General features: G+C 41.9%; 1 long non-coding RNA gene across 1 annotated transcript; it reads right to left on the reverse strand.

Annotated features, from left to right (window-relative positions):
- Positions 1–294: 294 nt before the first annotated feature.
- LOC137561783 (uncharacterized) lies at positions 295–22,227 on the reverse strand. The gene is made up of 2 exons (XR_011030109.1): positions 22,108–22,227; positions 295–643 (listed from the first exon to the last, which is right to left on the reverse strand). It is a non-coding gene; the product is annotated as an uncharacterized lncRNA (long non-coding RNA).
- Positions 22,228–22,604: the final 377 nt, after the last annotated feature.

Consider the following 22,604-nt stretch of genomic DNA (forward strand, 5'->3'; position numbering starts at 1 on the left):
ATTTCTTAAATAAAAATAAAATAGAAAAAAATACATCCCTGCAAACAGCATGTTCCCCGATTATAGCCATGTTCCCCAAATATAGCAATGAGGCAATCGAGAGGAGGGAGACTATAACTTCTGCTTCCCTTCTCCGCTCTGCATGGGAGGCTGGGAGGGGGCTGTATCTGAGGGAGAAGGGGTGGGACGCTAAGGCCCCACCCAGCCCTAGCCCCTTTGCAGCTGCAGGAGATACACTTCTGCTTCACTCTTTTAGGCAAAGCAAGGTCAAGCTTACAGACAAATATCTTCATGCCACATTAGTAATCCATTTATTGCCAGCTCATTCGGTTGGCATTTTCAGGTTCCGTCGATTAAAATGTCTGGTTCACCATCCCCAATCACAGCATCGTAGAGATGTGAGAACTGCAGATGGAAGCGCTGTGGGGAAACGAAGGACTGCTGCCCTTTTCTGCAGAATCCTTGCTGCTGCAGTTCTCCAGGATGAAAGGGCCCTTCTGGGGTGCCAGGATCTGAGCTGGGAGTTTTGGGCTCCAGTATCTGAAAAGAGGTGGAAGGACATTTCTGAAGGCGGAGCGGAAGCGTCTGGAGTAAAGGTTGTAGATTACAGGATTGACCGCTGAGCTGAGGTAGAAGAACACTCCTAGAGAGACAAGAGCAGACAACACACTTAGCTTCAGAGTCCTTGTTCTAACACATTGAGACCCGGGCCCATATACAATTAACTTTTTCTCCTGAGTTTTCTCCTAGGTAGTGATGCTCAGATACCCCCGATCACGGATTAGACCGAATTTGGCTGTTGCTGAATCAGAATCCCGATATGTCGTGATTTTGATCCGGATTTGAATTGGACTTCCGGATTCGACTGGATTTTCCTTTAACGTTAATAGCAAAGCCCCCATACATGCTACAACCACCAAAATTGCATGGATTATAAAGGCGATCAGGGGCTACAACTTAAAAAAAAATTCAAAAAGACTTTATAGTTTTTGAGAAAACCGAATTTAAAGTTTCCATTCCAATGAAAAAGTATTGGTGATTAAATCCCGGTAAAACCCGCCGACTTTAGCAGTTATTAATAGCAAAGCCCTCTTACATGATGTAAACACCAAATTGCAGCATATGATAAGTAGAACAGTGGGACCAAGGGAAATGTGTTTTTTCCAAAAAGACCTTATAGTTTTTGAGATAATCGATTTTAAAGGTTCAAAGGCAAATAGTATACATTTAAATGCGATAAATGACAGTTAATGTATTTACCGCATTTACATGTATACTTTTTTCCTTTGAAATTTCCTTTGAACCTTTAGAATCGATTTTCTCAAAAAGTAAAAGGTCTTTTTGGAAAAAAAAAATTCCCTTGTTCCCACTGTTCTACTTAACATATCCTACACATTTGGTGTTTACATCATGTAAGGGGGCTTTTGCTATTGACCGCTAAACTCAGTTGGGTTTAATCACGGATATTTTGTACGCGATCACGACCGTGATCGCGTTCCGAATAATAGTAACCAGGGCCAAATTCGTGATTGAATTCCGTGATCGAGAATCAATCAGATCATGTTGGCGGATAGTGAAAAAATTCTTGTGAATCACGGCTATTCTGTGATCACGAGGTCGTGATGAGCAACACTGCTATTATGGTGATATTTTTAAACTTGCTAATAAAATGCCTTTTAACCACCCTGGTGTTACATTAAAATCACCAGGGTGGCGTGTGGACAGTTTTTCTCAATTTTTTATTTTCTGAATCATTGTAGCTAACTGAAAGTTAGCTACATGATTCACCACTAGAGGGCGCATCTGCCCATCTAGTCCGATCGCCGCCGGCTTTTACAGCAAGCAGAAAATTCCGCTTGGCTTCCCTCGTCGCCATGGTGACGATCGGGATGACGTCATCCACGTCATGGCGGTGGGGGGTGTCCGATCCAGCCCCATAGCGCAGCCTGGCACTGATTGGCCAGGCTGTGCAAGGGGTCTGGGGGGGCTCCATTACGCAAAAGCAAAGTGCTAGCTGCGTGTATTAAAAAAAAAAAATCAAAATCGGCCCCCAGGGGCCGGAGATATCCACTGCGGCGGTAATGGACGAGCTGAGCTTGTCATTACCGCCAAGGTGGTTAAATAACCAGCGTGCAAGAAAATACTTCAAATAGTTTTGATAGTTCTTTTTCACCTAGTTTTTGGTACTTTTTCAATTGCTGAAAAGTTATTGTAAATAGGAGATGACAAATTATCTTCTAGGAGAAAACTCATGAGCAAAGTGAATTGCATATGGCCCCCTGTCTTCTATATTATTTTTAGTCAACTATAATAATTTAAATAAGCCTGGCAAAAGATATTTATACATGTCAAGAATTATTGTCAGTTATATGCTAGCTAGAGTTGTTCCTTAAAGAGGAACCCAGCCTAAAGAAACATACTATCATTAAGTTACATTAGTTATGTTAATTAAAGTAGATAATATAATCTCTTACCCACACTGTTTTAAAAGAACAGGCAAATGTTTGTGATTTCATGATGGCAGCCATCTTTTTGGTTGAAAGGAGGTGACAGGGAGCATGAGACACAGTTCCAACTGTGGTGTGTCCTGAGCACCTCTCCCAGTTGCTAGGCAACGTGAATAACAACATAGGAAATCCCATCATGCTCTGCACAGCATCAGGGAAAAAAAGCCCTGGCTTTTTTTCTTTGATGGGTGGAGCTTAGTTAAAAATGCAGCTAAAAATGATGCTTTGGTAAGAAAAACAAAGTTCTGATGCTGTGAAACTGTTAAAGAAACACCAAGCCTTTTCAGTTCTGCTGAGTAGATTTTTAGTCCGGAGGTTCACTTTAAACATTAAACAAGTGAAAATAGCTTAATTTCAAATGTATTCTGAAAAGTTTGCTAAAAGGATTTTTTTTTTATAATTTCTTCTGGGGGCTTAGATAATAGTTTCAGACAAAGTAAGGTCACCATGTCTTTCTATATTTTGAGAACTAAATATGCTGAAATTAGTGATGGCAGCAAACCTCAAATGTTATGGTAAACTTAAAATGTTAGATTGATAAAGCATTTTTAATCAAATATTATACTATATATTACACTGTCACCTGGAGGTTTTATAATCTTTATAAAATTAATATATAATATTAATATTTTTAATACCACTTTATAAAAAATAAAATGATGGTTTTCCTATTATTTAAAAATTATTAAATATTGACACCTGCCAGTGGAAATTATTTAAGAATTTAAGAATTTATTTGTTCATAAGAAAAACAATTGTATAGAAAATTATTAAGTTATAATATGCAATTATATCTTATAGGATTTAATTGTATTATGAAGAACTATATAATCAGCTTTATATTTAAATTAGTATATTGGCTGAAGCATTGTATACCTTAACTATTTAAGCCCACGGGTATTTTTCAACTTATGCATCAGAGCAATTTTCACCCATTCATTCGCCAATAACTTTATCACAATGAATTAATCTATATCATTGTTGTTTTGCATGTTTTCAGTTTTGCATCAATCACTATTTACAAGCCTATAATTTAAAAATGTTAATTTGAAAATGTTCGTAATATACCCTCTTCACATGCATATTAAAAAAGTTCAGACCCTTAGGTAACTATTTTCTATTTATGCTTTTTTTTTTGTTTGTTTTTTAATTGTACATTTTTTTATTTTCATTCAAAATTTTATTTGGGTAATTTTTGGTGTGGGAGGTTAACAGTCAATTTGTAATAATGTGGGTTTATTTTTGTAAAAAATGTAGCTGTAGTTTTAATATTGAGATTTTTTTTTCAAGCCCTGGAAGCAAAGTACTCACTTCCAGGAAGTATAAGGAGGACGGGAAACTTTTTTTTCATCAGAAAGACGGCGGTTTCTGATAAGATCAGTCTTTCTACCCGGGACTTAGATCAATGAATGGGAACCATGTTCGCATTCATTGATCTCCAGGCTAATGGGGGCAACATGTGCATGCATGTGCACGTGCGCGATCGCGTGCAGGAGTGCGCAGCAGCGCTACATCAGCCGCCTGGATGTGACAATCACGTCCAGGCGGCTTAAATGGTTAATAAGCATTAAATTGCTGTAGACTGCAAGTTACAGATTCACGTGCTTTGCTGGGGCAAAATGGCCGACTCCATTTCTAGAATAAGTCAGACACATTCCAAACTAACTAGCAGAGAGACATATTATCAGAACTGCATCATAAAAAATAGATAGAATTAGATTGTTTAATATTTAAAAGTCCTAATTTATTGGGCAATTAAGTCAATCAGCAGGTCAAGATGACTGGTGACACCCATTTTTAATTAATTGCATCAAACAGACCCAATTAGCAAATGTTAGTATGTGTAAATATTCCAAACTAAGTCAATTCTCACAGATAAGTTAACCACTTCACCTCAAAGGGTTTTCCCCCTCAAAAAAACAGAGCAATTTTCACCTGTGAGCACTCTTTCCAGTCATTAGCCTGTAACTTTACTACTACTTATCACAATGAAACAATTTGTATCTTGTTTTTTTCGCACCAATTAGGCTTTCTTTGGGGAGTACTTTTTGCTAAGAATTATTTTATTCTAAATGTGTTTTAACAGGAAAAATAAGAAAAAATTGAACAAAATTCATTATTTCTCAGTTTTCAGCTATTATAGTTTTAAAATAATACATGCTACCATAACTAAAACACACACATTTTATTTGCCCATTTGTCCCGGTTATTGCAATATTTAAATTTTTTCCTTAGTACAATGTATGGTGCCAATATTTTATTTGAAAATAAAGGTGCATTTTTTCAGTTTTGTGTCCATCACTAATTACAAGCCCATAATTTAAAAAAAGTAATAGTAATATATCCTCTTGACATACATATTAAAACAGTTAAGTCCTTAAGGTAACTATTTATGTATTTTTTTAAATTGTGTGTGTAAATATATATATATATATATATATATATATATATATATAGATATTTTATACAAACAAAAATTTGGGGGTAACTATTGGGGAGTGTGGGAGGTCATTTTAAATGTAAAAATATGTCTTTTAATAAACAAAAAATGTTTTTAGATGTAATTTTACTATTTGCCCACAAGATGTCCTCGCGCATAACTTCCCTATACGTAACACAGTATTACTACGGAAAAAGGAAGTTATGCATGGACATGTAAGTATTGGATGACGGCGCCGCCTCATGGATGGCCGCGGTCATTCACAAAGGGACTTAGATCAATGAATGGGAACTGTGTTGGAGGAAGGGAGTAAGGGGAAAAAATACAAATAAGTAAGGAAATTTAATAAAAAATAAATAACATAAATATTTGTAAACAAAAAGAAAAAACGAAAAACTGGGGGAGGGGGGGGAGGTTGGAGGGGGGGGGGGGGTACCCCACCAACAGGAAGCTCTGTTGTGCTGTGTTGTGCGGCCATGCAGGTTGGTCTTAAAGCTGCAGTGGCCAATTTTTTTTTTTAAAGGCCTGGTCTTTAGGGGGGTTTAGCACTGTGGTCCTCAAGTGGTTACTATTCTGGTGATTTACTTTATTAGTTTTTCAGCACTAAGTTCTGTTAAGATGCCAGCAAGAAGTTATTTTAGAAGCTATTTTTTATGTTATTTTTTAAGACGATTACTGTACGCTTTTACATAGCTGCCAATGCAGATGATGATATTTTTGATCCTATTTTACATAACACAACTGTTATATTCTTTTTTGAATGTACTTAGAAGATTGATGACCGCTTGGCTATAAAGACCTGATTAGATGGAATACTGTAAGAAGGAAACACTACTTGGAACTGTTCATATTTGGTATATATGCTGTATGATAAGCAAATATATTTTTTTTTTACATAAAATCAAATACTGAGTGATCTGATTCATTTCAAGGTAAACCATCAATTTATAGTTACTGTTATAGAGGGTTCAGACCCCACTATGCCGGATTTATATGATACAGTGGGATGCGAAAGTTTGGGCAACCTTGTTAATAGTCATGATTTTCCGGTATAAATTGTTGATTGTTATAATAAAAATGTCAGTTAAATATATCATATAGGAGACACACAAAGTGATATTTGAGAAGTGAAATTAAATGTATTGGATTTATAGAAAGTGTGCAATAATTGTTTAACCCCCTTGGCGGTATGAAAAATACCGCCAGGGGGCAGCGCAGCAGTTTTTTTTTTATTTTTTATTTTTTAAATCATGTAGCGAGCCGAGGGCTCGCTACATGATAGCCGCTGCTCAGCGGCATCCCCCCAGCCCCGCCGATCGCCTCCGGCGATAGGCGATCAGGAAATCCCGTTCAAAGAACGGGATTTCCTGGAGGGCTTCCCCCGTCGCCATGGCGACGGGGCGGAATGACGTCACCGACGTCAGCGACGTCGGGACGTCATTGGGAGACCCGATCCACCCCTCGGCGCTGCCTGGCACTGATTGGCCAGGCAGCGCTCGGGGTCTGGGGGGGGGGGGCGCGCGCCGCACCGGATAGCGGCGATCGGGCGCGCGGCGGCGGCGATCGGGGTGCTGGCGCAGCTAGCAAAGTGCTAGCTGCGTCCAGCAAAAAAAAAATTAAGTAAATCGGCCCAGCAGGGCCTGAGCGGCACCCTCCGGCGGCTTACCCCGTGTCACACACGGGGTTACCGCTAAGGAGGTTAAATAAAATTAGGCAGGTGCATAAATGTGGGCACTGTTGTAATTTTATTGATTCTAAAACCTGTAGAACTAATTATTGGAACTCAAATTGGCTTGGTAAGCTCAGTGACTCCTGACCTACATACACAGGTGAATCCAATTATGAGAAAGAGTATTTAAGGGGATCAATTGTAAGTTTTCCTCCCCTTTTAATTTTCTCTGAAGAGTAGCAACATGGGGGTCTCAAAACAACTCTCAAATGACCTGAAAACAAAGATTGTTCACCATCATGGTTTAGGGGAAGGATACAGAAAGCTGTCTCAGAGATTTCAGCTGTCTGTTTCCACAGTTAGGAACATATTGAGGAAATGGAAGACCACAGGTTCAGTTCATGGTAAGGCTCGAAGTGGCAGACCAAGAAAAATCTCGGATAAACTGAAGCAACGAATAGTGAGAACAGTCAGAGTCAACCCACAGACCAGCACCAAAGACCTACAACATCATCTTGCTGCAGATAGAGTCAATGTGCATCATTCAACCATTCGGCACACTTTAAACAAGGAGATGCTGTATGCGAGAGTGATGCAGAAGAAGCCTTTTCCCCACCCACAGCACAAACAAAGCCGCTTGAGGTCTTCTAAAGAACATTTGGACAAGCCAGCTTCATTTTGGAATAAGGTGCTGTGGACTGATGAAACTAAGTTATTTGGGCATAACAAGGGGCATTATGCATGAAGGAAAAAAAAACACAGCATTCTAAGAAAAACACCTGCTACCTACAGTAAAATATGGTGGTGGTTCCATCATGCTGTGGGGCTGTGTGGCCAGTGCAGGGACTGGGAATCTTGTCAAAGTTGAGGGACGCATGGATTCCACTCAGTATCAGCAGATTCTGGAGACCAATGTCCCAGAATCAATGATAAAGCTGAAGCTGCGCCGGGACTGGATCTTTCAACAAGACAACGACCCTAAACACTGCTCAGAATCCACTAAGGCCTTCATGCAGAGGAACAAGTACAATGTTCTGGAATGGCCATCTCAGTCCCCAGACCTGAATATAATTAAAAATCTGTGGTGTGAGTTAAAGAGAGCTGCCCATGCTCGGAAGCCATCAAACCTGAATGAACTAGAGAGGTTTTGTAAAGAGGAATGGTCCAAATACCTTCAACCAGAATCCAGACTCTCATTGGAACCTACAGGAAGCGTTTAGAGGCTGTAATTTGTGCAAAAGGAGGATCTAATAAATATTGATTTCATTTCTTGTTTGCGGTGCCCAAATTTATGCATCTGCCTAATTTTATTTAAACAATTATTGCACACTTTCTGTAAATCCAATAAACTTCATATCACTTCTCAAATATCACTGTGTGTGTCTCCTACATGATAATATTTAACTGACATTTTTTATCATAACACCCAATGATTTATACAGGAAAATCATGACGATTAACAAGGTTGCCCAAACGTTTGCATCCCACTGTAGCAACCCTTTAAAAGCTTGATCCTTTACTGAGTTAGTGATCATGCAAAAGGTAAAAAGCGCTCAGGTTTTTGACAGTACCATGGAGGAGGAAGTTGAGGTATGCAAATCACTAAACAATTAAAGAGGAACTTTTAACCCAGGATTAAACTTCATCCCAATCAGTAGCTGATACCCCCTTCCTTTCCCATGAGAAGCCTTTACTTTTTCTTGAATAGATCATAGGAAGGGGGGGGGGGGTATCCAACTGACAAGCAAGCAGTATCTCCCTCTGTGCATAGAACTTTCACTAACGAACATTCTGTACAGATCACCTGGCAGGACTAAACATATCACCACCAGTAGAGATGGCCCAAAAAGTTCACCGGTGGTCAGTTCCCATTGAACTTGGGATGTCTGCGTTTAACGCTAATTTCTTTGAAAAAAAATGTGCGTACGCAATTTACATTTATGTCTATGGCCGTCAATTTTAGCGGTTAATAGCAAAGCCGCCTTACATGATATAAACACAAAATTTGCATTATATGTAAAGGAGGACAGTGGGTACAAGTGTAACAATTTTTTTTCAAAAAGAAAAAAAGAAAGAATCTGTACTGTGAAAATCTTACATAAATAAACATTACCAGCCTGTTTGTTGTCTTCTCCTAGCTCCCTCTGTGACATTTTCGGCGCTACCCGCTGCATACTTGGTGATAAAATCACTGTTTTAATCATTGTTTTTGTAAACAATAAAGATGGCTGCCAAACAGGAAATACATTATCAAAGCATGTGCCCATTTGCAGAGGCTCCTCTCAAGTCTGACTTGACTGCAGGAATGCTACTCCCATTTGTTGCCTTAGCTGCTTGTCTGGGCTTTGAACTGATCTTTCTGCACTCACGGCTGTTCACAATGCCACAGCTCCATGAGCCTCGCCGACAGGCTGGCTGTGAGCAGAGACCTTGCCTGTGACTCATACACACAGCACACACAGACAGCCTGCAGGGGGCGTGGAGGAGGTGTGCATAACTTCTCCCTATCACAGCAGAGGCAACACATTCCTCCCTGGGTCGACAAAGCTTGACAAGGAAAAGAAGATTAGATATATTACAGAGACAGTGCAACTAGAAAAGGCTGCAGTAGTCCAGACCACATTAGAACAGGTATAGGAACTTATAGGATAGAAGAAATAAGGCTGAAAATGTTGTTACAGAGTCTCTTTAAGGTTTTTGAGAAAATCAATTATAGATTTTTCACTCTGAGTGTGGGAAATGTTCTAAAGGCAGCTGACTTTAGCTGATAATAGCAAAGACCCCTTACATGCTAGAAACATTGCTTTTAACCCTAAAGTTGGCAGTTATACGCTTCCCATTTAAGTCTATGGAGCCTGCAGAGAATGGCCGGTTCGCAAACATTTGCAGTAAAATTTGATGTTCACTACATCACTAACCACCAGAGATAATTTTAGAATGTAAGTCAGGGAGAGGAATGATTTTACAATGGGCAAACACTGACTAAATAATTAATAAATGATTAGTGTAAAAAAAGAAACAATTTTATTTATTATGTTATTTATATGGTCTACAATTCTTTTTTACATTGCTCAATTTTCTGCATCGATTTCTGTACAAATTGATCACAATGATTGGCCAGGCATGCTGGAAAATAGACTTACATGGGGGTGGAAGGCGTAAGAGTGTTTTCCAATAGATTTAATGCTGTAAAATCTATTGGAAATCTGTCCGGGTAGATCGCTCGTGGGTTGGGGGTGCCATACAGATGCCCGATTATCAGCTGACGTGGTTTGAATGGAAACATTACATATTTTGCTTTTGAATTCTTTGTGATAAGCGTGATTAGGGGTGTTGCTAGAGGTGTGGTAGGGGCGTGTCTTGAAGAGCCCCCCTTTCTTAATTCAAAAAGTTGGGGGGTATGATCAGTGAGCCCATTTCCACTTATATGTGGGCAGCACGGTGGCATAGTGGTTAGTGCTCTCGCCTTGCAGCGCTGGGTCCCCGGTTCGAATCCCAGCCAGGTCAACATCTGCAAGGAGTTTGTATGTTCTCCCCGTGTCTGCGTGGGTTTTCTTCAGGCACTCCGGTTTCCTCCCACATCCCAAAAACATACAGTTAAGTTAATTGGCTTCCCCCTAAATTGGCCCTAGACTATGATACATACACTACACGATACATACTGTACATAGACATATGACTATGATAGGGACTAGATTGTGAGCCCCTCTGAGGGACAGTTAGTGACAAGACAATAAACTGTACAGCGATGCGTAATATGTCAGCGCTATATAAGCACTTGAATAAATAAATAAATATGTAAGACCATGCACCAGGTATAGGTAGAAAAAAAAAATGCTAAAAATAGAACACACTCATTCTTGTCCCCAATAAGGAGTCTTGCTCCATTCTGCCCCCCCCCCCCCCACCCACACACACACACACTGCTTTGCTACTACTTGCACACTGAGTGATCCAAAAACAGACCGGCCTCTCTCAGCCACGTCATACTAATTGTCAGTGCAATGCGCTAAAGCGGATCCGAGATGAAAAACTAACCATAACGAGTAACTTGTCTATATGTCTTATCTAAAGTTTAGATCATTTACACAGCATAATTAGCTGCAAACAACTTCAAAAGTTGATGATTATTTATTCCTGTGATACAATGAGAGCGGCCATGTTCTGTTTTTCACATTGTCACAGCTTGAGGGCTGGAGATGCTATCAGCTTCCCTGTGTGTAAATTCTGTTCCCTCTTCTCCTCCCTCCTCCCCTCTGCCTCTGAAATCTCTGGCTAGTAACCTCCTCCTCCTCCTGCCCAGACTGAGCTCCCATAAGCCCTTTCTACAGTGCCAAGGCACAAAAGGAGCTGTGGGCGAGGCTTGTTTAGTTTATAGGGAATTAGAGTATTAAAACAAAACAAAAAAAGTATTTGGCTTGAGGAATGCCCTACAAAACTATAGGAAAGGAACACAATTATGCAAGGAGTAAAAGTTTATCTCGGATCCACTTTAAACACTTAAACCCGAAGGGTTGTTTATTTTAATATAAGATTATATACTCAAGTGTCCCCAGATTGTTGAGACGAAGGTAGAATAGGGGATCCTAGATTTTCCCTTGGTGAGCTGTGGGATGGCGCGGGTAAATTTTTCCTTCCCGCTTCAGGAGACCTAGAGAGCGATTGAAGAAATTTGTATGCTTCTTGAGGAGTTTTGAAGGTAAGAATTTGGCCTTCTGCATCGGTGATTCTAAGTAAAGCTGGATATAGTAGTGCGAACCTCACTCCCCTCTTCACCAGTGCAGAGCATACCGGAGTGAAGGTCTGTCGTTTGCGTGATACCTCCATGGAATAGTCGTTAAAAATGCGTATCTTAGTTCCTTGATATTCCAGTCCATCTTCCATTGCTTTATAGGCTCTGAGAAGTCTGGCCTTATCTGTGTAGTCTAAGTATTTTATCATCACCATCCTCGGCAGGGTCTTAGCTTTATTGGTTTGTTTTAGTACTCCGACTCTGTGAGCTCTTTCTGTTTTACAGCTGCCTTGTATGGATAAGAGGTTCGGAAGGATATCTTCGCTAAATTCCTTCAATGCTTCAGGCTTGATGCTCTCCGGTAGGCCTACAACACGCAGATTGCTACGACGAGAGCGATTCTCTAGATCTTCTATTCTCGAGTGATACGTTTCATTTTGCCTTAACGCTTCTGAGAGATCTTTAGAAGTGGCAGCGAGATCGTCCTCACACTTTGAGATACGTTTTTCGGCCTCTACAAGCTGTATCGAGTGTGTGCGTACCTCGTTAGTAATGGCCGCCAAGGATTTAGTGATCGCTGCCTCTATAGCGTTGTGCAGGTCCGGCATGAGGCATTTGGCCACTTCTTTCGCCATCTGTTTATAGCGGTTCGTTGTGGGTGTCTTCCTAAGGCGTCTCTCCTCTCTGCCTGAGTCTTCCTCCCCCTCTTGCTGTGAGGAGTCTTCCGTGGCATAGGCCTCAGGGAGCGCCATCTTGTCTCGTGTTCGTCCGCTCCCCACTTCTCCCTGTTTAACGGACGCCCGCGTCAGGTAGTGGTCCATATGCTTCCTTTGAGGCTTGGGAAGCTCCCGGGGCACCTGGGGAGGCGAGTACCAGGTATCTTGATGCAGATTTGCCTGCTGCGCATGCAATGGGTTCGGCGGAGCTCCGCTCTTCTCAACCTCTCATGTAGGCGCCGGAACCGGAAGTCCGGGGTTGTTTATTTTTTGCATCTGAGCAACTTTCACCTCCCATTCATTTGCCAATAACTTTATCACTAATTATCACAATTAATTGGTCTATATCTCGTTTTGTCCGCCACCAATTAGGCTTTCTTTGGGTGATACATTTTAACAGGAATATTAAGAAATTATTTCTCAGCTTTTGGCCATTATAGTTTGAAATTAATACATGCTACCATAATTAAAACCCATGTATTTATTTGCCCATCTGTCCCGCTTATTACAACATTTAAATTATCACTATTTACAAGCCCATCATTTAAAAAATTATATTAATATACTCCTTTGACATGCATATTTAAACAGTTCAGACCCTTAGGTAACTATTTTTTTTTTTTTATTATTATTATTGTAATTTTTATTTTTTTATTAAACATTTTATTGGGGTATTTTTTGATGTGGGAGGTAAACAGCTAATTGTAAATGTTAAAAAATGTATTTCTTTAATAAATGTGGATGTGTGTGTAGTTTTACTATTTGGCCACAAGATGGCCACAGTCAAAAAGTCCTGGGAGCGATCGATCTCGCTCCCAGGAAGAAAAATGAAGACGGGGAACATTTTGAACTCAGAAAAACCGCAGCGTCTGATGGGACGCTGTCGGCTTTTTTGCGGGGGGCTTCGATCAATGAAAGGAATCTATAATCCCTTTCATTGATCGCTGGGCTAACGGCTGGCAGCGGGAGCGCGCACAGGAGACCCCGCGGGAGTGTGCGTGGCCCACGGGAGTGTGCGCAGCCGAACTGGACGAAAATGGTTAAGTGGTTAAAGTAGTGTTTTTACATGTAGTATCAATATTATCCACTAGACGGTATTAGATGCCATTAATTATCATCAAATCAAAGTCAAATCAAATTGGCATGACCAAGATTCATTACAGGTATTGCCAAAGCAAGGGGAAATAGGGGACATGGGAGGGGGTGGGGTAGGGGGACAATGGCTAAGCAGTCTGTGGACATTTTTTAGGTTTACAGTTCCGTTATGCTCCTCTCAGTCTGTGGCATGCTGTGACATAGTGTGCAGCGATTGTCACTGTGGATTCCTCCTCTCAGTCTGTGGCATGCTGCTGTGACATAGTGTGCAGCGATTGTCACTGTGGATTCCTCTTCTCCCAGTAGGATATATGTTTTTTCTCATCTTCTAGTGTGAGAAAGTCTGGGAATAGTTCCATCAGTTTCTTAAAGTAAGTGTCCCTGGTTGCAGTATATTTGGGGCAGTGCAGCAGGAAGTGGCTTTCATCCTCAAGGGTCTTCTGCTCACAGTGTTGGCATAGTCTCTCCTCCCTGGGTTTGTACGTCTGTCTGTCTCTCCCAGACTCTATTTCCAGGTTGTGAGCACTCAATCTGTAGACACTCAGGATTTTCCTCTCTTGAGAGTTTTGCAGCTTTTCCAGGTATGGGGCCATTTTATATTCTCTTTGTAGAGACTGGTATATGGTTAGCTTTTGTGACTGTTTTATTTCACTCCTCCATTTATCTACATAGCCCTCTTTGCTCTTGGCTGTGCTGTGTTTTATCTGGACTCGTTATGACCTGTGGGTCGGGGGTTGGAGAGAGTATAGAGCCGACCATGACTTTCAGTGCACACGGCTTTTCTTGGTCTTCATTATGCAGCATGGCTTTGTACATACTGTGCTGTACAAACTAGTATACAAATATCATGGACACCTGAAGTGAGAGGGATGTGGAAGCTGCTAGCGGGTTGGGAGGATGGCGATCGGGCAGACAGACTACTGGGGGCTGGAGGAAGCACCCAGGGCTGGTCCTAGCTACAATGGGGCCCCCGGGCAAAATTAACCTGGGAGCCCCCCCCAACAGACCAATCCCCCCCTTCTTTCCTGACAGACCTGATCTCAATTGCCATGCCCCCCCCCCCCCCCACCATTACGCTAATGGTAGCCAGGCATTAGGGAATCTAAATGGGAATAAAATGTTTGTAACTTCATCCATGTCCAGCACCAGGCAGCATAAACGTAACTGCAATCCAGCAGTGTATGCACAGAGGGAAAAAAAACATGGCAACTTCCTTATTCCTGTCACTTTAAGTTTCCTTTGAAGCAGACCTGAACTCAGAACTTCCTCTTCGCGCTAAGAGATTTGCAACAGCATAATAACCTATAAAGAAAAACATTTCTTTGGTACAACTGATACCAATCCTGCAATAAATCTGCACTGTTTCTACTTCCTGCTTTCATGGAAACAGAGATCCTGTGCTTTCAAATGAGCTTATTTGTCGTAGACACAGGGGAAAGATCAAATGACAGTTGTGATTAGACACAGATGAGGAAGGATCAGACAGGCTAAACTATGTGAATACACACAGGGTGCATTTCTCTCCATTTTCCTTCAGTCCTGTGCCAGAGTTCAGGAACACTTTAAATCTGGACAAGCTTATAGCAAAATCCTGGGAAGGAAAATACTGCCTGGGGAAATGGATGCAAGGCCACTCTGTGTAGCAAACCCTGTCCCCCCCTCTGCAGCTGCACCCTCCAGCCAGGACTCTGCTTCTTGTACTAAAGAAGTGACAGCAAGGGGGCAGTGCAGCCGGAGCTGGGAAAAAAGGGCGCATGCCGCTAGTGGACAAAAAGGGCGCCGCCATTCACTCCCATAATAAATAGCGTTTAATGGGCGCCGGGTAGGAAAAAAGGGCGCCGGAGCTAAATAAAGTTTATAAACGGCGCCCGGAGCTAAATAAAGTTTACAAACGGCGCCCGGAGATGTTTAATGATTTATAACTGAACTTGTGGTGATTTACGTTTATAAAATGCACCCGTGCCGAATAACGTTTATGAAAATACTAAACATATTTATCTTATTTAAATAATTAAAACATTATTTAAAGTTTTATCCCTTACTGTTTGTAAAACATTATTATTCACAAAATAAAGCGATCAGTACGTAACGTAAATTGCAAAATATTTTTTTAATCCACAATTAGTAAAACATAATTATCCACATAATAAAGGGGGGTCTTAGGTTTAGGCACCAACAGGGGGGTCTTAGGTTTAGGCACCAACAGGGGGGTCTTAGGTTTAGGCATTAACAGGGGGGTCTTAGGTTTAGGCATTAACAGGGGGGTCTTAGGTTTAGGCACCAACAGGGGGGTCTTAGGTTTAGGCACCAACAGGGGGGTCTTAGGTTTAGGCACCAAGAGGGGGGTCTAGGGGTTAGGGGTAGGTACAGGGAGGGTTACTTAGGCACCAACAGGGGGGTCTTAGGTTTAGGCACCAACAGGGGGGTCTTAGGTTTAGGCACCAACAGGGGAGTCTAGGGGTTAGGGATAGGTACAGGTAGGGTTCTGTGTAAGAGTAGGCTTAGGTATTGTTTTAGTAAAATTTTAGTAATAATTACTAATGTATTACAACACTTATTACGAACGTAGTTATATTTATATCATCTTTATAAACAATATTTTCAGATTTTATTATAAGAACAAACCATAAATGACGGTTATTCACAATAATATACAATTATAACAATTAAACATATATTATTGGTTTTTTTATAAACGTAATTATAAGTTTAACTTTTGAAACAGGGAAGATTAACGTTTTCACAATTTCCGATTTCATAAACATTATTTAATGATTTATAATTTTGTTAAACATTATTTGTAAACGAAATATAGCACACTATATTTATAAACCCTATTAATGATTAATTATTATTTAGAGTTTACACCCCGCGCCCTTTTTGTCCAGGCGCCCTTTTTGTACGTACGCTACACAGCCTGCTACTGAGCCACTGCAAGCTGATCCATCTGCCGGGCCCATTAGAAATCATTGCACCAATCTGATTGGTTGGGAGCAGTCATGTGACCGCATACCCAAGATCCCACACTGCTACTTTGCATCATGGACAGTGTAGTCTGCTGCATCCCTGCTGCAAGTCCATTGGCCAGTTCAGGCCAGGTGGTGTTATTCCCAGAATGCTCTGCAAGCTCACAGAGCATTTTGGGTGATGTAGTAAGTTCGCTGCCACCATAGGTCAGGCAAATAAAGTACACTGTTTCTCTGCTGTAGTGTCTTACTCCCACCACATTATTGGGGAGGCACAGCGGGCTTTGCAACTCTGTACCCGACGGTCAGACAAATTAAGTGGGGTGATGGGGGACATTTAGAGGGCCTCTTCAGACTCTGGGGCAAATGCCCTATTTGCCTGTATTATAGCACTGGCCCTGGAAGCGCACCAGTAGATATAAATGCTTTAGTATTTTTTATCTCAGGTTTCCTTTAAAGGACACCTGAAGTGAGAGAGAGGTATATGGAGGCTGCCATGTTTATTTCCTTTTAAGCAATACCAGTTGCCTGGCAGCCCTGCTGATCCTCTGCCTCTAATACTTTTAGCCATAGCCCCTGAACAAGCATGCAGCAGATCAGGTGTTTCAGACTTTAAAGTCAGATCTGACAAGACTAGCTGTATGATTGTTTCTGGTGTTATTCAGATACTACTGCAGAGAAATAGACCAGCAGGGCTGCCAGGCAACTGGTATTGATTAAAATGAAATAAATATGGCAGCCTCCATATACCTCTTACTTCAGTTCCCCTTTAAGGCCTCTTTCACAGTGGGACGTGGCGTTTGATGCGACGTTAAGGTCGCATAACGTGCCCCTAATGCGACGCATTGAAAGACTATAACTTGGACGTTATAGAACATTCTTTAGCCCTGCGTTTGGTGCGCCGTTTTTGTCGCACAGTGATGGAACGAAAATGGCACATGTGTTACATTAAAAAAAAATCATTACTGAGCATGTGCAACACACACAATGCAGCAGATTTATTGTGAAACGCACAGCATGCAGCACTTTCGAAATATTGCTACACATTACACACAACACAACGTGTGCACTGTGAATGTCGCACAGACTTTGTATTGCTGTGCGTTAGTCTGCGTTGCAACATTTTCTAACGTGCGGCTATAACGTCGCACTGTGAAAGAGGCCTTAAAGGACACCTAAAGTGAGAGGTATATGGAGGCTGCCATATTTATTTCCTTTTAAGCAATACCAGTTGCCTGGCAGCCCTGCTGATCCTCTGCTACTAATACGTTTAGCCATAGCCCCTGAACAAGCATGCAGCAGATCAGGTGTTTCTGACATTATTGTCAGATCTGACAAGATTAGCTGCATGCTTGTTTCTGGTGTGATTCAGGGACTACTGCAGCCAAATAGATCAGCAGGACTGCCAGGCAACTGGTATTGCTTAACAGGAAATATATGGCAGCCTCCATATTATACTCACTACAGTTGACCTTTAGGCGATACCAGTTGCCTGGCAGCCCTGCTGATCTATTTGGCTGCGGTAGTGTCTGAATCACACACCTGAAACAAGCATGTAGCTAATCTTGTCAGATGCTACATGCTTGTTCAGGGGCTATGGCTAAAAGTATTAGAGACAGAGGATCAGCAGGACTGCCAGGCAATGTGCATTATTTAAGAGGTAATAAATATGGCAGCCTCCATATCCCTCTCACTTCAGATATGTACGGAGTATGTACTGTATATGTACGTCCCCGGGGAGCTGGGCGCAGGGTGAGCCAAATGACAGCTCGCCCTGCTGCTGCTCGGTTCCCCGGCCGCGTAAAATAAACTCGGAGGGAGGTGTAACTCGAGTCCAGCGATCGCCAGAGCCCTGAATTACCCTTACGTGCCCCACGCAGTATTACACAGCTGCTATGGGGTGCCTAGTTTCAGCACTCGGCGCTGAGCACCAAAACAACCTGCTTCGCATGTACAAGTTTCAAGAACATAAAAATGTGAAAAAAAATGTGTATAATTTTGAGGCTGAGTGCACCCTTAGCAGAAACGCTAGCGTTGTGGAAAACACTGCGGTTTTGCCATTAACCACTTCAGCCTTCAGTCGTTTTCACTTTATGCATCCGAGCAATGTTCACCCCCCATTCATTAGCCTATAACTTTATCACTACTTATCAGAATTAACTGATCTATATCTTGTTTTTCCGCCACCAATTAGGCTTTCTTTGGGTGATACATTTTGCTAAGAGCCACATTACTGTAAATGCATTATAACAGGAAGAATATGAGAAAAACGGAAAAAATTCATTATTTCTCAGTTTTCAGCCATTATAGTTTTAAAATAATACATGCCTCCATAATTAAAACTCACGTATTGTATTTGCCCATATGTCCTGGTTATTACACCGTTAAAATTATGTCCCTATAACAATGTATGGCGATAATATTTTATTTGGAAATAAAGGTGCATTTTTTTTGTTTTGCATCGATCACTATTTACAAGTTTAAAATAAAAAAAAGTATAGAAATATTTCATCTTTACATTGATATTTAAAAAGTTTAGACCCTTAGGTAAATATTTACATGTTTTTTTTTTATATTAAACATTTTATTTGGGTATTTTTTGGGAGGGTGGGATGTAAACAGAACTTTTATAATGTAAATGTGTGTTAAAGAAGATCTGTAGCGTTTTCAGAGCTCATTCATTTAAACATATAATTATGTCCCCCATTGCGCCCTCTCTTTATCACTCTTATTTTCGCCGCTCTCCGCGGCCAATAAATAACTTAAATTACAAAAATAACCTTATACTCCATTTTTGAAGATGGCCGCCGAGCCCATGTGACTCGAACTGCTTCCTGGTCATCGTTGTCCACCCTCTACATATCCGACGTGCACGAGAGCCGTTCCCAGCTGTGCATGTGTAGGCTCTCGTGCTCGGCATATGCGGTGAAAGTGTAGCATCCTCCGCGTGTCACTCCGTAACGGAGTTGTGCATCCTTCGGTTCTGCACACTGAAAAATACCCGAGGCAGCTCTCCTCCCGGAATTCAGCCTCCTTCCCCCTGCTCTCTGTAACGCTCACAAAGGTCAGGGATGACTCACACGATGACGTGTGAAGGGGGAGGGAGAGGCAGAACAGGGAGGAAGAGCTGCAGCTTTGTGTGCCTCTTCCTGGAGCTGAATATTCGTCTAGTTAACTAGACGAATATTTTGAAAAGAGCAGGAGAGAGACAGGGCTGCTTTTATAATACAAGATAGGAAGGAATATATTTGTACATAAGAAAGGAACATAACTACTGATTTAAATTACATTTTGAAATAGGGCAACAGAACCCCTTTAAGGTTTTTTTTTTTTACTTTTAGTTGTAGTTTTACTTTTTGGCCACAAGATGGCGGCCATGGGTTTGTTTACATGACGTCACTCTAAGCGTAACATACGCTTAGAGGGACGTATGGGGGACGCAACTGCCAGAAAAAGCGGAGCTTCTGAGAGAAGCTGTCGCTTTTTCTGCGGAGGAGAGGAATCAGTGATCGGGCACCATAGCCCGATGCACTGATTCTTGGGCTAACGATCCGCGGCCGGGAGCACTCGTGCACGCGCGCGATCGGCCGCGGGAGCGCGCGGATGCGCACATGGCCTCCTGGGCGTAGCTAGTACGTCCAGGAGGCCAAAGTAGTTAATGGAAGTCTTTGGGCCACAGGAAAAAAAAAATGATGTAAAAAAACACATATGCGTTTTTGATGTGTGCGTTTTCAAGAACGCTGGTTTTATTGCATAATCTTCAAAAAGGCAGCAAAACCACACATAATGAAAGTCAATGCTAACCCAATGGAATGCATTTTCCATGCGTTTTCAATGCATTTTTCTATGCGTTTTTGGGTCTTCCTGGTGATTTACATAAAATGAAAAAGAAAAACGCATGAAAAACGCATACAAAACCCATATGCGTTTTGTATCTGTGAACCTGCAAACACATTAAAACGCACGCAAAACGCTTGTAAAAACGCATCTGCTGTAAAAAAAACTGCTAACGCAAAAGCACCGAAAACACAGCAAAAACGCACAAAAACCGCACACAATATTAACATAAAACATGACATAAAACGCGGCCTTTCACGCTATGTTATGTGTGCGCCCAGCATGGATGGTTTTAAGAAAACTTGATTCACATAAGGGTGCTAACTTAGTTAGCACGCCTAAAAACCCCTTAGCACGCCTAAAGCCCCTTAGGGTGCGCTAAGTTTCGCAAGCTAACTTTGTGCGCGCAAAGTTTAGCGGTGCGCGAAGCAGTGCACAAGGTGTGACTAAAACATTGCACCGGGTGCGCATAAAAAGGTCGCACCGGATGCGACTTTTTAGAGGCACATGGTGCGACGGTTAGGTCGCAGCCGGTGCGACGTTTCGCATGCACCGCGCAGTGCTAAACTTTGCGCGCGATCAGTAAAAGCTTTTAGGCGTGCTAACTGAATTAGCACCCTTTTGTGAAACGAGCCCCTTGTGTCATATGCAATTCTCTTTTACACCTGAGTTTTCTCCTAGGAGATCATTTTTAATCTTCAATTTCAAATAACTTTCCAACACTTTTCAACTAAAAAAAGTAGCTGTAAAAGGACTATCAAAAGTATTTTCAGTATTTTCTGGCTTGCTGGTGGTTTTAAACACTTCGCATCCAGACCTTGTTTTCCCCTAATGGACCAGAGCAGTTTTGATGCTTTAGCGGTGTCCCTTTTTAATCAGCAATAACTTCATCTGTACTCGTGCCACTTAAACGATCTGTATATCTTTTTTTCACGACAAACTAAGCTTTCATTGAGGGGTATTTGGTACCAAGTAAAATGTTCCTCTCTATGCATTTTAATGGGAAAAAGTGGGGAAAAAAATTAAAAAATGCATTATTTCTCAATTTTGACCAGTTTTTGTTTAGAAATAAAAAGTGCTATTGACATAAAAACTGTGCCGCCAGTTAAAGTTGCCCCAGTATAGATATCCAGATGTGTCCCCAGTATCACCCCCCCAGTATAGCCAGATGTGTCCCCAATATCAGCCCCCCCCCCAGCATAGCCAGATGTGTCCCCTGTGTTTGCCAGCCCCAGAATAGATTGACAGACGCACCCCCAGGAATAGTGCCCCTTTTTATAGCCATATGGGTCCCCGGGATCAGGATTACCCCATTATAGCCAAATGTACCCCCAGGATTAGCACTGCCCCCCCATTATAGCTTATTGTGCCCCCAGTATATTATTACCCCCCCCCAGGTGCCCAGATGTGCCAAATTATTAAATCCCCCCTCACCTTAGTTAATTAGATGCCCCCCAGTAAATATGTACACCCCCTTTTCCATATGCTACCCCCGCCTCCCATTATTGATATCCAGATGCCCCCCCCCATCAGGCAGCCCCCTCCGTGCAGAAATAATAAAAAAAAACCTCCAGCAAGCAGTCTCACTCACCTTACCTCGTTCATGCGACTATCCTGAAGTCTGAGCCTCCGTTCCCCGCTCTGAAGTCAGCCGTGTAATGCCGACTACCTGGGTCCCGGCTTGATGGCGTCAGAGCGTGGAACAGCGGCTTGGACTTCAGGATAGTTGCAGGAACGACGTAAGGTGAGTGAGGCTGTTTGCTGGAGTTTTTGTTTTTTTTATTATTTCTGCACGGAGGGGGACAGATGAAGGATCTTTCATGGGAGGGGGGTGGACTAATTGGCCAAAAGGGAACGTTCCCTTCCACCAACTAGTAATGCAGCTGAAAGTGCCGGGGGGTGCGCTCTGAATCGTGCACAGCAGGGCTGCAAACAGGTCAGTATATCTACGTGGCTGTGGCTTGGAGGGTGCCACAGCTGACGTAGATATACTGTAGCAGTGGGGAAAGTGGTTAAAGTTCTTTTATTGACAAGTTTAAAAATATCACCTGAGAGAAAACTCAAGAGAAAAAAGTGAATTGCCTATATGGGCCCACGTGTGCAGGAATTACAGTTTGGCCCAGTTTCTCTGCGTACTCCACTTACCGGACACCACGTGTATGAGGTTAAAGACGTCGGCCAGAGGTTCAGTCCAATCGGTTACAAAGCTGAAGAAAAGTCGGTCAATGTGGAAAGGAGCCCAACAGATGGCGAAAGATATCACCAAGACAACTGCAAGAGGGAAGTGTGAGGTCAGCATATGAGACAGTTATTGTATAGACTGGCTTCTAGTGGATATACAGTATACGCTGTCAGATGTATGCTTGGAATTGTGCACGAAGTTGGGCTTTAAAGTGGGACTAGAACTTCCTCTCTGCTCTAAAAGATTAGTCACAGCAGGATAACCTTTATGGGAAACAGAATTCTTAATTACAATTTACATTTGTAATGGTTTCAGATTTGCAGTGAGTACTGACCCAGAAGTTATAACATAGCCAAGATGGCAGCTGCGATTTTTAAATTGAAATCGAACGAAAACTCTTTGGTGTAGAACGGCGATTTTGGCATCAAATAAAAGAGGAGAGCACAAGCTATAGAAAGGT

The sequence above is a fragment of the Hyperolius riggenbachi genome, chromosome 3, assembly GCF_040937935.1.
Source record: "Hyperolius riggenbachi isolate aHypRig1 chromosome 3, aHypRig1.pri, whole genome shotgun sequence".
In the NCBI taxonomy this organism is placed as follows: domain Eukaryota; kingdom Metazoa; phylum Chordata; class Amphibia; order Anura; family Hyperoliidae; genus Hyperolius; species Hyperolius riggenbachi.